Here is a 17,363-nt window from a genome sequence, read left to right on the forward strand (position 1 = left end):
GCAGTGCACCCGCACCAGACGCTTACTCCCCGGTCTGGCAGGGTTGAATTCGTAGAATTGTATTTGCCCTCCAGAACTGTTGGCTAAGTTCTCTTCGAGTTCTTCATCGCAGTTGGAATAAAATTTATTTTTTACTGGTTTTCCTTGAAAGGAACAGATGTGCTGGACTCTTAATGATCGCCTTTTTCTCGATACCTTCCTTCTTTCCTTTGTTTTTTATGTAAATTAGTTTCAACGAAGCGTTTCAGTTTTCCTTTCTTGTTATTACAGAAAACTAAATTGCCAAATGTGTATCAATTTATAGGAATTCTTGAAGAGTTTGAATGATTTAGGGCATGAGAGGAATTCCAAAGGCAAGCACTCTCGTTACAAGCAAAATGCATGTTATTCTCAAAACTAGAGCTCATAATATATATATTGTGTGTGTAATAATTTTGATACATACATATATCAAAATTAGGATTTCATTTTGGAGAAATGTGATACGATGACAAGGCTCCAAAGAAAACACGGCATTTTGTATGTCACTTCTTTAGCTCTAAAATTTAAATTTTTCTAAATATTTTCTAAAATAAAATAATGAACATAATAGCCCCTTTTTTATGTATGAACAGTGCTTTGAAGACCGTTAGCTTATTGATTAAATTTTAAACTTGTACAGGAAGTAGAAATGCCAAAATGAAAAGAATAACTATCATGATTTATCAGTAAAAAAAATTAGTCTAAAGAGCACAATGAAATTACCAAAGTCCTATGCATTTAAAACTGTTAATGTATGCTAAAAGTTTTTGAAAAGGACTGAGCCTAAAAGAATATTTCCTTCACACGTATTTACGAAAATGTTAAATTATTAATTTGTTTTCATTTTCGTTCCAGGTACATTCCGTGACTGAAATACAACATTAGTGTTTTGTGAATGGACAGTTTAAAGTTAGTGGAAGGGGGGGGGGAAGTGAATAATTTGGAAAACTCGGGAACTTCTTTCCAAATACAGAAGTATCTTCTGACATTTTCGTTTAATAATTAAGCAAAAGTATGCGAAACTATTTTGTACTCTGAGTATTTACGAAATACCGCTCGACTGAATATCTGTTGAAGACTGGCACTAGTAGACTCGGGACTCAAGTTTAAGAAGAATCAAGTAAGGTAAACTTTTCAACTGCAACAATTTTGGTCACGAGGGACGTCTTTGATATAAATACTCGGAAAGGACTCTTTTATGCAACCTCGGCACGCGTAATAATGTGAAAGAAGAAAATGTCTTTCATAACAATATTAATCAAGAAAATTTCTGATACTATAAAAGTTGCCAGAGATATCATTCATTATAAATTTTGGGGACCGTGTACAAATAATACAAGAGAGTTTCCGATACACAGAGGTTTTTAAATGTAAATTTTGAAAATATACTTTCTAAGTTAAAAAAGCATGAATATAGAGGATTAGATTCTCAAATTATCATTTGTAGAAACGTTAAAAATTCAAAATTATTTTAATCTAGTGAAATTTAACATCTTTGAGGACACTGAAGTTGAAACTTTGCAATTTCTTTCCTTTGGAGGAAATTCGAGACTTTCGGGATCAATTTTAGAAGTGAGAATCGATTAAAAAAAAGGGGGGAGTAAAAGTAAAGGACATCTTAGCTAGGATGTCCTTAGGACATCTTATTCGACAAGCTGAAAGTGAGACCAAAGGGAAGGAAATTTGAATAATCAAGGACCCTTAACCTTTTATATCGAATTCTGTGTTTTGAATTGCAGTCGACTTATCCATAATTTCGAGTTGCTGAAGCTCTATATAGCTGAGTATTAAGCTACTAAGTTAAACTTCCGTCGAGAAAGGTTTATGAAAATTTTTATTTTGTACTGTAGAAACATTATGATTTTTGAAGCAGGAAACATGAAAAATGAGCAATGCCCTCACCGGGACTCGAACCTGGACCTCTCGAATACGCGCCAAATGTGCTAACTGTTACACCACGAAGGCATGCTGGAAGGAGGGAGAAAATATGTAATTGGAAGGCATGCTCATAGAGACCTTATAATACTAAAAGGTGTCATGTGAGCAAAATGGTTGTAATCCTAAATTAAAACAATTATTTTACAACCTAGTGTGTCTTTGAAGTGATACTTAAACTGGAAATTCTTATTCATTATATCTGTGTATCCTGAGATCGTTGTATTGTTAAAGCTGCAGCGTTTTTCAGAGACCATCTTTGAACAAAATCATATCCATCTGCAAAAGGCGAAAGTTTCCAGGGAATGTCTTTATTTTGCCACAACCCACCTTTGGACCACTAGACCATTCCCGAATCGAACTCATTACAGATGTGTTAGGGTGCCATTTCACAACTTGTGTGAACTTGATGTGCAATTACAGAATATCTGGTAGAAATTCCGTGCGGCTGCGTTCCATAGTCATATCATAAACGGTTGCACATCATTCTAGTATGTAACGGTTCTGGATATATGGATTGATTGCAATCCAGTTTTAATCACTTCGTCATTGTATCTCCTCATGTAAAGTTTCATCGTGATTGATTTTTTCCCTATGTGTGTGAGAGTGTGAAGATATTTTTAACGAAGAATGTGAGAAGAAACTGACAATAGCTTACTAAATTTAAAAAATAAAAAAAAATAAAAAAACCGTTTTTGGGAACAAAATAATAACGGGAGGATAATGAATGTAACAAAGTACGCCTACAAACACACACACACATATAATTAAAAGAAAAAGAAAACCATGAAAATATCAATTTTATTCACTGTACAAAGTACGTAAATTTTTACTCTGCATTAATGATGTCTTATTCTTTAAAGTTAGGATTTTGCACTTTTTAAGCCAACAAATGTATTCAAAATGTTTTAGTACATTTTCTAACTGCTGAAAATCCATAAATGGATTTTTTGATGCAAACGAAATTTTCGGAGCTATACAACAGCATAGATGCATAGATTTTTTGTTTTTTCCCCAACTGTGTGTGTGCAAAAGTTGTTATATGTTTGTGTCTAGAAAACAATTTCTTTTTATTTCCTTTTCCTGCAAAAAATAAATTTATCTTTCCAAATACTAGCTCCAAGGCACTAAAACACGCTTTTGACATTGTTTTTGAGCCATTTTTATGACTACTGCATTGGTCAAAGCAATTTCCGGCATTAAAAACGCTGTATTTTTCATAAAATTTCTTCTCCAAAACATTGTACTTTTCAAAACAACTTTTCTACTTTTTTTTTGTGCTGAAATTCATTGTTTTCTTGAGATTTTTTTTTTCTCTTCAGAAATTGCTTTGCTCTGACTTGGATGGGACGAAAAGAAAAAGGACCGTGGATAAAAACTTATGAGTGTAGTGTTAAGTTCTTTTGATTCGGGCCGGTTCATTTATTTTGAAAAGATCTCCTGAGTGAAAGAATAACTACGCGTGCGTGTTCTTAAAGAAAAAAGTAAGACATTTTACGGCCCAACAGACTATTGATTCTATAGCGTCTATTGATTGTCTCGCCCCTGTTAAAACCAAACTCTAAACACATATACAGATGCAGTGCCAATAAAATTTAAGAGGTCTAGTTTGCTGTAAACAAATAAAGAAAGCTGCGAAGTTGTGAACCGGTCTTTTAAAGTTTAAGCGTGGGCGCGAACCGGTTCTAAAATTTCTAAGGATGACTGAAATGTTATAACAGTCTTTCGGGGGTGAGTGAGAACAAGGCAGTATGTTTCATAGTTGGCTCGATTATTTTCACTCACGTATGCCAATGTATGTTACGGTAAAGTTTTGATGAGCTGCAACAAAAGTATCATAAATTTCTACTTTCATCACTGATCAACAAAATGGTGACCAATCTCACTTTCAGCCGTTTTTTCTAGAGATCTTGTTTCTCGCGCTTTTTAATCTTTTTTATTAATACTGGCGTCCATTTGTATTCATTTTGTTATTTTTTTGTGCTTATGATGCATTGCATAAGGCTTTCGTGTCAATAATTTTTATTCGTAAAGGAAAAAGCATACCCCCCTCGTTTTTTCTTGTTTGTTTGTTTCGCTGTATTTCCGCTGCTAGTAAAGTCTACAAATCTAGTGCTGTAATTTCATAGTTCATCGTTTCATTCGCATCCCGTCTGTCAATGGATTATCATTTAAAATGTCTAGACGTTTACTGCTTTATGTTTTTTATGCATTCTCTGTCGTTAATCCTCTTTGAAAATGTCACCTCTCAGAGCTTATCGAAATGTTATTTAGTCTGTTAAAGATGTTTTTTACAAATCTTTTCGGGCTGTTGCAAGAAGCTCTTAATTCTTAGCTCTGTACATCAGATATTAAAATAAAATCTGTCTGCATACTGTAATCTTATTAATAATTATTTTTTCTTTGTCTACCTTAATATTGCAGTCTCCATTTTCAGTTTCTTCTAGCTTGAATTTTCATATTAGCATAAAATTAATTTTCTCTTAATTGTTAATAACAAGAATTCGTTAACTGGATAGGCATGTGTATTGAATATTAATTTAAAAATGAAGAGTAAAATATTAAAAGAATGGTTTCTTTGTGGTACAGTGGTAAAGCCTTCGTTTTCAGTGCAAGTGAGTCGAACGAATCTTTTCTACCTGAGTTTTTTAAATAGGACAGAGAGCTTTCTATTTTTAATCGGATAAGGACAACAATAATGGTCGCGTTTAATGAAAGTTGAAATAAAATAAATGCAGCAATATCGTTTTTTCTATAAATTGCTTTTCCAAAATTTGTTAAGTGCCTTATATTTTACAGTTATTAATTTTTCAAAATTTTGAAATATATATATTTTTTCGAAAAGAGAATAAAATTAAAACCAGTCTCAAAAGTTTTCCCAAACTATAAATGCCTAGTGTTTGTGATTAATTTATTTTGTAATACTATAATATTAACTACTGATATGTATGCTAATCGAATTGCAACGAAACAGGTGAATATAAAGTTTCAATGAAATAATTTTGATGTAAATGAAATTTACAGTACAGTCAATCTGGTGTATGTCCTGATAGATATAGATCGCTTTGTTTTATGAGTTAAGCTAAGTTATTTGTATGTGCTTGGTTATGCATATATTAACTTTATTTTGTATTAAGTTACTTGAAAATAAATTTAATATAATTAAGACACAATAACACGCCGAATAAATACTGATTCAGAAGTCAAACAACAAAAATCAGCGTTAATTCACAAAATTTTCACAGGACCATCATCTTCAGCTGCAAAACCGCAAATGGAGCGGTTTTGCAGCTGAAGATGATGGTTCGGTAAAACCATCGAAACTAGTCCTGTGAAAATTTTGTGAATTAACGCTGATTTTTGTTGTTTGACTTCTGAATCAAATTTAATATCTTTTAATTTCAACTTTATTCCCAATAATAGCAGTGTAACTGCGTTTTCGGTAATTTAATAATTATTATTTCCTTCGGTATAATTAAACTGGAGTTAATACAGTTTAATGCTGTTTATTTTCGTAATTTGTAATCTAACGTAGGAAATAGTAGTAATAACAAAGGCATGGAATTGCCGAATAATGAAGTGGCTCGTTCTGAACAAACAAAATTAGCGTTTACTTTGCTTCACTTTTTAAGACCTTGATTAAAATATAGTCTTTTTGTGAGTAACAAATGTGTGTCAAATGAAGCTTAATAGATGAAGTTACTCATGTTTTATTAATGAGCTTTTGAAAAAATAAGGCAAAAGTAATACCCTTGAATATTTAAAGAAAATGGTGCATCATATATTCATAAAAATGGGTTTAGTTTACACTGAAATTTCTTTTTGTGTGGTTGTTGTTTTTGAGAAGTTTTCTCAAAGGCTTCGAAACTTTTCTTGGGAAACAATGTCATAATAATTATGTAAATGGCATTCGTGGAGAATTTGAAATTTTCGTTTTTATTAAGGCTATTGTTTACTCATTTAAATCGCAAGCATTGTTCTACTTGAAAATGGGTGCTCCATTCAATCTTTTTGTTTCCCTTCTTTACCTGATTCCCGTTTCAGCACTTAATTTTTCTTCGTCTTTTTTGCTATTTTCCTTCTCTTCTTTCAGAGTAAAGCAGTTCATCTGAAATATGGGATATTCTGAGTCACTGGACATGAAATATGAGAACATTCCCGTCCACAGTTTGAATGTTACCGAAGATCTTCCTTAATAGGCATAAAGAGAGTCTGCAAAATCTAACGTTTGCATATACAATTTTAACATTAGGAGTAGCATTAATTGAGTTTCTGGAAAGCTAATAAATAAGCTATTATTTTCGATAATATTGGATTGAAGCTTATGAATTTAATAGAGAAATTGTGTAATGAATGTGACGACAGAAATTTAATTTGTGATAATAATTAGGCTTGTATTAGTATTTGATATTTTACGAATTAAATCACTTTTAATGAAAAGGCTTTCCGTACTGTATGCAATTATATCGCTATCTTGCGTACTGAGGAAGCGGAATATGTGGGTTAAAAACTGAAACACCTAAAGCAGTTCTGTCTGCAGTTTAAGGCATATATTTGCGTTTGGGTTAAGACTGATGCAAAGTCACAACAATTCTGAATGTTGCTCTAACTCTCCCCACATTTCGTAGGTTTTTGCTAATAATGCACTTTCGCGTAATTTGTATATGACATAAATTATATTTTTCTGGATGCTTCGCTCGCTCCTTTTTTTTGTTTTTTTGTTTTTTTTTTGTTTTGTTTCTGACTTTGTAGTTATTAAAAACAGAGGCTCTTTGTTTGACAAATGTCTTTAAAATCTGAATAACTCATGTTATAGCTGCAGGCACAGAAAAATTGTTCTGAAAAAATAGTCGAAAATATGAACAATGTTTGCTGACTAAAACTGGATATATAATCAGCTCTTTCCCTTTCCGTGCTGTACTTCCTATTCTTCAAGTAATGAGGTATGTTTTAAGCAGCTAAATGCAATAAGTCACATTCTATTTGCAAAATTTGCTGCTTATATCCTTCTGTTTGTTATACTGGAAATCATCTTTGCCTTTGTTAAAAAAATGGGAGGCTGCAGTATCCAAAATGAACGAATCTGAGACTTTGAGTCACAACAAAATCACGAATCTCATGAAGGAAAAAGGCCCTCCGTCTTTCCAGTATTTCATATTTTAAGTTAGACCCACTCTCAAGTATATTTGGTATATTCATGTAAATAAAAAGAGCTGTTTTGATAAAATTATTAAGAAATAACCATATACTTTATCAAGCAAAAGGGAAGTACAAGTATTTACTGTTGAATTACTTTTGTGACTGCTATACATACGATTTAATAATTTCTCGAAACGAAAATAGCTCTTAGAAGTTAAAATTGACACGGGCACGTTTTCTAAAAAGATACTGATATTCATCACAGATTCATAAAATGTTTCTGAAACGTCCTATTGTTTAATTAAATGTTTAATTATGAAATTTGTGTTCAAATAAAGTTTTTTGATGCGTTGCATGTTTAGAAGTTGATTTCCAAATGTACCCCCCGCCCGGACAAAAAAAGAAATTTTTTCACAAAAGATTTCTAACTTGAACATTTTTTACTTTTCATCTTCCATGAAAATGTCTTCGTAAATTCAATTTAAAATACCTTACATTAAAGGTTATCTATTCATGCTGCAAAAAGAAATAAGAATGTTATAATTAATCTCATCGAAGAGAAAATATTACTCAAATTACTTTTTGGTAAAACTACATTAGCTTGATCTGGAAGTAAATTTGTTTCTGTTGTTTTAGTAAGGAAAGTACTAAAAGATGATAATAGGTTTACATAAGAATATAGGATTTAATTTATGAAGAATCAGCCTACTTCTTAAAATACAAAATTTTGCTAAAATGAAATTTATTTTTACCTTTTCATTTTCAGGATCCGAAATTAGTAGTTTTGGAGCTTAAGCAACTTAACAGTTGTATAAGTCGTTGTGATGCAGCTGTCTTTAAATTTTTAGGTTATAAAACATTTAACTTGTTTTTATTCGTCTGCCACAAGAGCTTCAAGAACTCAGAAATTCTTTAATTTACTGTTTGCTTTAAAAAGTAGTAAGTACTTTGTGGTATATTAATTTAAATAGCATTTAATTCTGAATAACGATAGTGATTGTGGTAGAGCAATTATTAAACAGTATTTATTTCTGAATAATGATAAAATTAAAGTATATTGGCTCTTAGTTAATTAGCGCAGTGAATATTCTTTCATAACGAAAATTCCGTAGAGAAGAAATTGAAGAAAATATTTTTTAAGAGGAAAGAAAAGAATAAAACCATTCTGTGTGAATTATGTTTGAAGCTGGGGTGAAAACAATTCTCAAATAAGGAAATTTAAAATTCTGCGTTCAGTTTCAGAATAATGCCTATTGCCATTTCTGTTACATTTTCAGTAATGTTAAATATTATATTTTATTGGCAAATATTTGCTCACAGTAATATTAATTATACTTGTTGTATTGAAACTATCGACTATTTTTCTATTTTTTTCATGTTTTAATGGACTTTTAAAAAAGTAAATATAAATTGATTTCTTCTTAATCGAAAAGTTGAATGAAAAGTATTCGAAACATGCAAAAAGTAGAAACATACAAAATGTGTAAAATGCTATTATGCACTGAAAACTTAGCTTTAGAACTTTATTGAAATTAAGAAACTGTAGGAAAAAATATAAATGTTTAAATTTTTAAATCGAAATTCAGCTTTGCCCTATATAGATCTTAAGTGTCTTATATAGTATCTTCTTAAATAGTTCCCACAAGGTTTATGAATATGTATTCTTTTTACTTTCGCTGTCATCAAGGAAAATGCTTTCATCAGTTTTCAATAACAGTATTAATGCGTTTCTGATCGTGTATTAAGGTTTTTGATAATTTTCATATACGAAAGCCCATACTGTAATGAGTTTGAATGGAAAGTCTTTTTTTACCTCCCTTTTAACATCATACTTCTTGAACGCAATAGCTTATTTTATTCCTGAAGTTATCAATTCGCATGATGAAGCAAATGTGCATTGTATTGTCATTCACCATCTTAATCAACTGATTCAGTTATTTATATATTCAGTATTTGAAATGATAAATTTTAAAGTGATTGTATTTTTAAACAATTGCCTTGCCAACTGAATGAGTCAGATGTAAATTTAAACGAATGGAAGAATTTCTGAAGTCTGATATCTATTTTTTACTACAAAGAATGCCGCAATCTGTTCAGCTTTCTGTCTGAGGCTATTAACAAGCGCAAGAAAAGTTTCTATCTGCATTGCATTGTTAATCTGCCTTCTTTATATTCTTACCGGTTAGGGGGAGATACCACTGTTTTGATACTGAAGTTCCGGTAGGTACCTATCCTTTCAGGTTATGTAATCGCAGCAAAATTCCCTGAACCCGAGATCGTTTGTGGGAGAACCTCTGCAAGACTTAACTAGCATTTTGAGTACGACGCGAGAGGCTCCGTCTACCTCAGGGTGAGTGTCCTTGTGTAGAGTTAGCTGACTTGATCTACTACTGGTCCATGTATGCCCGCCGCTTATCGTGATTAGTGTAATAAATGGCGAGGTGGGCGGACTATCGCGTGTATCCTTGCTCGACGACTTTCTCCGCACTTTTTCTTTAGTGTAAACGGCAGTTGACTCATCCACCTTCGGAAATCAGTAGATGTCCAGATGAGACATGCGTCGTAAGACATTTGAATAGATGAGAGTGAACCCAGAACCGCTGGTTTCGAATTGGGAGCGTCGAGAGCAGAAAGCTTAACTTTTGCTAGGTTCTATAGCCGCCAGAGTTGTAGGCCACGCATTTTATTCTCCGAGCATTAGTAACAGATTAGAAGCCAATTGAACTGTCTTATAGTGACTGTCGGCACGTACACAAAAAGGCAAAGAATTTCTCATATTTTGAATGGAATTTCTGTGTTAAAATGTTCGTTCAAAAAGCTTTTAAAATGTGTTTCTTTCACCTTTACTGGATTTATAATACACTTGCAGACTTTGGTAGTGCTTGCTTTGGTACAACCTACAATTTATAGATCTTTTTATTACATACCTTAATAAAGTAAAACATAAATGCGTCAACAGTACATATAAATTAAGTTTCATACCTCTTATGTAAGTGAAGTATTAGCGTCATTAGCTTTACCTCGGAGCAGGAAATGCGAAAAATCAACTGTGTCATTTCCGGGATTCGAACGCTGGACCTCCTGACTGTTAACTGGACGTACTTCCAGTTATACAACAAAGACAGTCATTAAGGAAGGAGGAAATTCCTTGCATTCTCCCTCATTTAAAGTTCGATCCACTCAGCAAATCCCCTTGACAAATTACTGTTCATCACATTTTAGTTGTAACCCGCATGTGTAGATTTTTAGAGGTAGGAAACATCAAAAATCAGCTGTCTTATTATAAACAGCAGAGTCTTATTATAAACTTCCGAATGGTCTACGAGGATGAGAGAAAACAACTTGGCTTTACTCCTATCGGAAGCTGAGAGCAAATTATTATGTCAATAAATTTGTTTTTCGGAAATTGGCTGTAATCGTCTGAAAAGTCCCAAAAGGAATTTAAGCTAAGTACGCTATGGACGTTTAAAAAAGTGATGATGTTTTCCTGGAGCAGCGGATGTAAGTACAGACTGTGAATGACAGTTTTCGCAATTTTCTTCTCTCCACCCCTCCTGTCTTCCGTTAAGATGAAAAGCACGAGATGCAAAGTTTATTATATTTTTGTATTTTTCGCTGAGTAACAGGACTGAAAGAGAATGCAATTTGATTATGCCTTTCCCCCAGCATTTTTAGGCCAAAGGGGCTTTGTCCCTGAAGGACTATTGTTTTCGTTTTGCGATTTTGCGTTGAATCACTATAAAGGTTCGTTTCACTTTTCAAACTGTTGCCACCAAATGTTAGAGTCCTGCATTATATTTGAAGAAATTAAATAATGAAAAATCTTCATAAATGTATGTATATTTCTCGTATTGTGATAAAACGAGGGTATCTAGAGCCATCAAAATTTGAATAACGTAATCTTACATAGAAACCATTCGATGTGGAAACATGCTCTAATTTGGAATTTGTTTTATTATAGATTTCATATTTTGTAACACTTTAACGAATTTTTGATTAACAAACTAAACGATTTCAAAGCGAGCAATGCCAACACTGTACGGGGGAAAACAATATCTCCAGCGCACAAGACTCTGTATCGAAAATTCTAAAGATATGCTCATTTTAAAATTATTTTGCGATATCGCCGTTGAACTGAATTTTATGGTTTAAGTGCGAAGAACATGATATTTAATAAATAAAGGTAACAGGCAAAACGTTAAAAAAAAAACGCCCCTTTGGACGTAATTTAAAATCTGAAACCGTTCACATATATATATATATATATATGTATATTATATATTTAATATTACAACTAACTCACCGTACGAAGTTCTATCTGCGGAAAACTGGCTGTTTAAATAAAAGTCTATTGGAACAGTTTCTTTGGGGTGGGGGTGGGAAGGACCTCTGCTTCCGTTACAAACAATAAGCAACTTATATGAAGAGTGATGCATTCTTTATAAAAAGTTAAACGATTTTACAGAAACGATTATAAATTTCTTCAATATTTTTTAAAGTGTTAATTCATTTGTTAAAAAAGTTGGTAATATTAAAAAAATATACGTAATTTAGTAACACTCATTTCCCCTAGGATTGGAGTAACTGGGTTACCTTCATCGACCTCTGAGCAAATAATTTTCTTTGTGCATTTGAATCATGGCAGGGGGGAAGGAAAACATCCAATCTGTTACGGAAGGAGATAAAACAATGGAACAGTGAAGCATTGCAGAAGATTCTTCTTTTGATAGCAAGGTGTAGCGTGACACGTGAAATGTGATAGAAATTTAAACTGCTAATCAAATAACCAATCTGGAATTTTGACGTGATTGGAATATTAGCATAGTAAATAGTGTAAAATTTATTACATTTGATGCTTGTGCAAGTTTTTATAGTGTTTTAATTCTGCGCATGTTTCGAAGAACACGAATGCGTTATTTATTCGTAGTCCTTATTTCACTTTTTTATGAAAATGAAGATTTATTTGGTGTTTATGCCTTAAATATTTATTATATTTAGAAAATCAGAGACACTGGGATATTGAAATCTGTTACCTTTCTGGATGCAATGAAAGAACAATATATCTACACACACATATATATAATTACTGCCGGTTGGGTGAGGGAAGGTATCAGGTTCAATGTTTCTTCTAACTTTCTTCGGAAACATACAATGACCTGACTAGAACAGAGAGCTTACTAAAGCTATGTTCACTAATTGTAGTAAGTGGACAGGATACAGACGAAGGGTATACAAAACCCTTTATTTTTTTCTTTATATACAATGACTTCCGTACTTCGGAATACAATGACCCTCCACTCGGGGTCTAACTTAAAAGATATCAAAATAAAACTAAACTCTAATTTAACTTTAGAATAAGATTGGCCTTATAATAACAGAAAGCGTATGTAGCACAGAGACTGTGAACACTACAATACGTTTAATTTATCAAGAGGATTAAAACCTCTGGCCTGGAAGGCAAAGTAGCAACTGCGTAACTTCTAAGGTAAGCGGCCTGCTTCGAACTCACGGCTTCCTCTCTTCTGCTTGGCAAAAAGGCCACACTTAAATACTTGGCGTTCGCCAGACAACTTTGCATAAACTCCTTCACGCTTATAATTCTGGCCGGAAGTAGAAAATAAGAAGTGATAGTAAAGATTTAAAATAAAATAAACGTTAGTAAAACTTAAGATCCTTACATACTTCCCGCCAGAGTTAATTAGTTTGAAACTGAGGTCTAAAACGACCTTGTTGAAAACTTTTAGCTCTAGAAACTAACGCGAGGCCAAACTTTTACAAACATAACTTAGCTAGAAACTAGAAAATTTTAAAAGAAAGAAATTTGTTACAATAGCAGCTCCCGGAATATACAACAATCTTTTTTCTTTTTCATCTGTAGTGCATCAAAACAGGAGCTTTATTCAATTCTGGTTCCTTCCAGAGATCTGGAAGGAAAACTAGTTTAATGAAATGTTACAGAATGACATTGCAAATAACATATAGAATATACTTTTCTTAACATTCTTATTTCATTCATGACTATTTTAATTATCTCTCCCCGTGCTCTCTGACATGTGTTGTAAAAACACCAAACACGAATGTGTTTCTGTCTATGTGTTCAACACTTCCTCCTACAATCAAAACACTAACGTGTTAAAATTCAACATACGAGACCTCTTAACACACCCTAATTTCAACTCTAGACCCTGAGGTACTATTCTGAAAGTGGCTAACTCTAAAGTGTAGCGTCAGAGAGCCTAACTACATCATTCAACCTTTAACACATATTCAGCATGATTTAATCTTTACAGTCACACGAATAACAAATTTTTTAACATTACTTTCACTTTTACCATATCACGTTATTTCTAAACATTCAAAATAACAGTTCACATGTATACAAGAACATATCAAGATGCCGTTAATTTTACACATTTGAAAACATACATTAGTAGTACATTGTTAACTTCTATTCTTTTCAAAGCAAGTGTCAATTCTTTCTACATTGAAATAATACTACATTTCAAAAAGTCTTTCAGACTAAAACTTCTTTCTTGTTAGAATGTTTTAAATAAAATTTATATAATAACTTTTTACAATATTTAAGTCTTTATACAACGCTATTATACATCAACTTTAGTTTTACGCGCGAGTAATTGAAAAACATAATAAGAAAATCGGTCACAACTCATTTCTCGCCCTTTTGGCGATAAAGGTAGACCTCGCATGAGGTAAAACTTCTTCAAATCTGCCACTTGCAGTAAGAATGAAAGATTAACTTAAGTTTGTAAAGTAACACAAAATTTTACTTATCTTTGTAATATTCAGACATCCTTTTCTGGGCCCAGTCTTTAAAGGTGCTGCAGACCGTTGCTTGGTTGATCCTCCTTCTTGTACGGGCTCGCCCTTCAGTGCTTTCCTCTGCAAGCTTCCGTTTTTCACCACTACGGCCACCCTTGAACATCTTCCTTCTGTCCTCTGCTTGTGGTCTTGGCCGTTTGAAGGCAGCTGGTCTTGGTGGAACCGGGAAACTTCTGTCGTGATCCTGCTTGGACCTCGTTGTTGGCCGTTCAAATTTTTCTTGTACTTTTTCCTCCGCCGCTGATGGCCCTTCCGCAGTTCGGCGACTTTTGCTGCGGAGAGTTCTGTCGGATGAGTCAATCTTCCGTTTCACAGCCGGGTTATAGTTGCCGTCCTTTCTCCCGGTCTTTTCCACATACGTCGTCCTTCTCCCTTCTTCATTCTGGGGGTGTTCGTGAACTCTGTTTTTTGGACGGTGGAACGACTTCTTTTTCTTTGTACCTTCAATTTTTCCGCGGGGCAATTTTCTTTTCACTTGCTTCTGTCTCTCATTGGCTTGCCCTTGTACTTGTCGTTTTCCCACCTCTGGAACTTGTACCTGCGGTGTCTGCCGTACCGGATCCTGCAAAAGATCTGAAAAGATTTGCATTTTATTACGGTCATAGAATGGTTTTATCTGGTCAATGTTTGCGGAACAGGTTTCGCCATTTCTTGCCTTTAATACTACAACAGCGTGAGTTATTTTTTCTATAACATATGGTCCTTCAAAGCGTGGGAAAAATTTGGCAGTTTTATCTTCTGGTGCTGAAGAAAGTGAATGCTTAATTTTTAGTACTTCATCCCCTACTTTATAAGTTACTCCCCGTCGTTTCAAATCATAATAGAGCTTCTGTTTTCTTTGTGCTACTTCCGTATTCTTCTTTGCTTCCTTAATTAGTTTTTCTATATCACCCATTTTAAATTCTGGGGCTCTTTGTTGCACATAAAATAGTTTATCTAACGGTGTTATAATCTTTCTGCCTAGAAATAACTCAGCAGGAGTTTTTCCCGTTGTATCATGTTTTGCGGTCCTAAGGGCGAAAGCAAATTCATTGACATAGTTATCCCAGCTTTTATGAAAATTTTTAACATAACTACGGATAATTTTCACTATATTTCTGTTGACCCGTTCCGCTATATTTGATTGCGGCCGATACGGGACCATTTTTAAATGACGTATGCCCAGTTTTTGGCACATGTCTTCAAATATATTACTTACAAATTGAGGACCATTATCCGATATAACTTTTAGGGGCGCCCCGTATTTTAAAATATATTTATTTAAAATAGAATCGGTAACTAATTTCGCGGAGGCTCGTTTTAAGGGAACAATTTCGGTCCATTTACTAAAATGATCAACTATAACAAGGAGATAGCGACTTTTGTTTAACTGACTTTTTGGGAAAGGGCCCAATAAATCGATACCGATTATTTCATTTGGAAATTCGGATTTAATACTATTTAGAAACCCGGCCGGGCGGAAATTAATATAATTAACGGCTTGACATGTTGGGCAGGACTGGACATACGCCCTTGTTAACTTTTGCAGTTCAGGAAAGTAGACTGCCTCGCGTACGCGTTGAGTAGTTTTTCGAATACCAGCATGAGAAGCTAAAGGGCTGTCATGGAGCTCTTGCAGGATATTTAATCTAAGACTAGCTGGGATAACAGGTCGAAATTCGTTGTTGGAATTCGTAGTTTTTGTATAAAATAATAGACCATCTATTAGTTCGTAATGGGCCGCCCTATTTCTTATCGCCACAATATCTTGGTGGCTAAAATTTTCAGGATCCTTCAAATACTCATAAATACTTCCAAACTCAGGATCCTTACCCAGTTCGGTTATTACAGTTTCTCGGGAATTTATTGTACACGCTGTCAGCATTGCAACTTTTACGGTATTACCCTGTTCGTCTAATTTAATTCGTGACAGGGCATCTGCTACGATATTTTCCTTTCCGGGGGTATGCTTGATTACCAGATTATATTCTTGCAGCTTGAGTGCCCATCTTATTAACCTTGGGGATAAATTTTTTCCAGAGTACAATCTAGTTACCGCCGCATGATCAGAATATACTGTTATCGGCGCCTTTCCAAAATAGACTCGGAACTTTTGCACTGCTAACAGAACTGCAAGTGCCTCTCTCTCGGTCGCGGAATAGTTTCTTTGTGTTTGATTTAAAGTTCGGCTAAAAAATGCTACTGGCTGCTGATTTTGCGAAAGTACCGCTCCTACCGCATAATCCGAAGCATCCGCTGAAATTTCTAAATTTTCATCCTTTTCAGGAAATTTCAACACAGGGGCTTGCGTTAATGCTTGTTTTAATTTTTCGAAAGCACTATTGGCTTCGGCCGTCCACGAGAATCTTGCCTTTTTCCTTTTTAATTTTAACAATGGCTCAGCGATAGCCGCAAAATCTTTTATAAAGGACCTATAATATGAACAAAGTCCTAGAAAAGAAGAGAGCTTCTTTGCCGTGTTTGGAGTGGGATACTTTTGTACCGCGATTATTTTTGATTCATCTGTCTCGATCCCTTTTTGCGATATTTTGTAACCTAAATATTTTAATTCAGGGGCTGCAAATTTGCATTTTTCGACATTAACTTTTAGACCGGCCTCATTTAATAAAGAAAACACCTGTCTTAAATCCTGTACATGTTGGTCTAGATTATCACTAGTAATAATGATATCGTCTAAATAGATAAATGTGGACTTTCCGAGAACAGGTCTTAACACAATGTCCATGCATCGCTGAAATGTTGCTGGGGCGCCTGAAAGGCCAAACGGCATTCGCAAAAATGCATAAGTGCCAGACTTGGTTATAAAAGCAGTCTTAGGCACGTCCTCAGGCCTGATCCCTATTTGAAAATAACCATTCGTTAAGTCTAAAGTTGTCATAAATTTGGTTGATTTTATGTTCCTTAAAATTTCTTCTATAATCGGTAACGGATATACCGGATATTTCGTTATGGAATTTAATTTACGGTAATCAATAGCGAATCTCCACCTTTTTGGATGCTCCAAAGGATAATCATTATTTTTCTTACATAAAACCACCGGACTAGCATAACTACTTGAGATAGGCGTTACGATCTTTTTACGTAGCATATCGGTAATATGCCATTCTATAATTTTTTCCTTATTCTTATCATACCGGTATGGTTTTTGACGAACCGGCAATGCATCTCCGGTGTCAATACTATGGTTAGTAACCTGGGTAAATCCTGGAATATCACTAAATAAGGAAGCAAATTCACTTACCACTTGTCGGATTCTATCTTGCTCGTCATTAGGCAGGTGGTCGAGATTTACCCTTGGCGGTTCAACCTTTTCTACACGCACTGGTTTCATCGTCAGTTTAAGAGACGCTTCATTAAAATCCAGTGTAGCTTGTGCGTCTGAAAGAAAGTCTATTCCTAGTATTAAGTGTGCTTGCAAATTCTTTACT

General features: G+C 34.0%; 1 protein-coding gene across 4 annotated transcripts in view; it reads left to right on the top strand.

The window, feature by feature from the left end:
* The window catches only part of LOC118188684 (uncharacterized), a 355,582-nt gene that overhangs the window by 170,448 nt on the left and 167,771 nt on the right, over positions 1 to 17,363 (top strand). The window lies entirely within an intron of this gene.

This window comes from Stegodyphus dumicola, chromosome X1 (assembly GCF_044657685.1).
Source record: "Stegodyphus dumicola isolate Sdum_Otavi_A_Nest chromosome X1, ASM4465768v1".
Lineage (NCBI taxonomy): Eukaryota > Metazoa > Arthropoda > Arachnida > Araneae > Eresidae > Stegodyphus > Stegodyphus dumicola.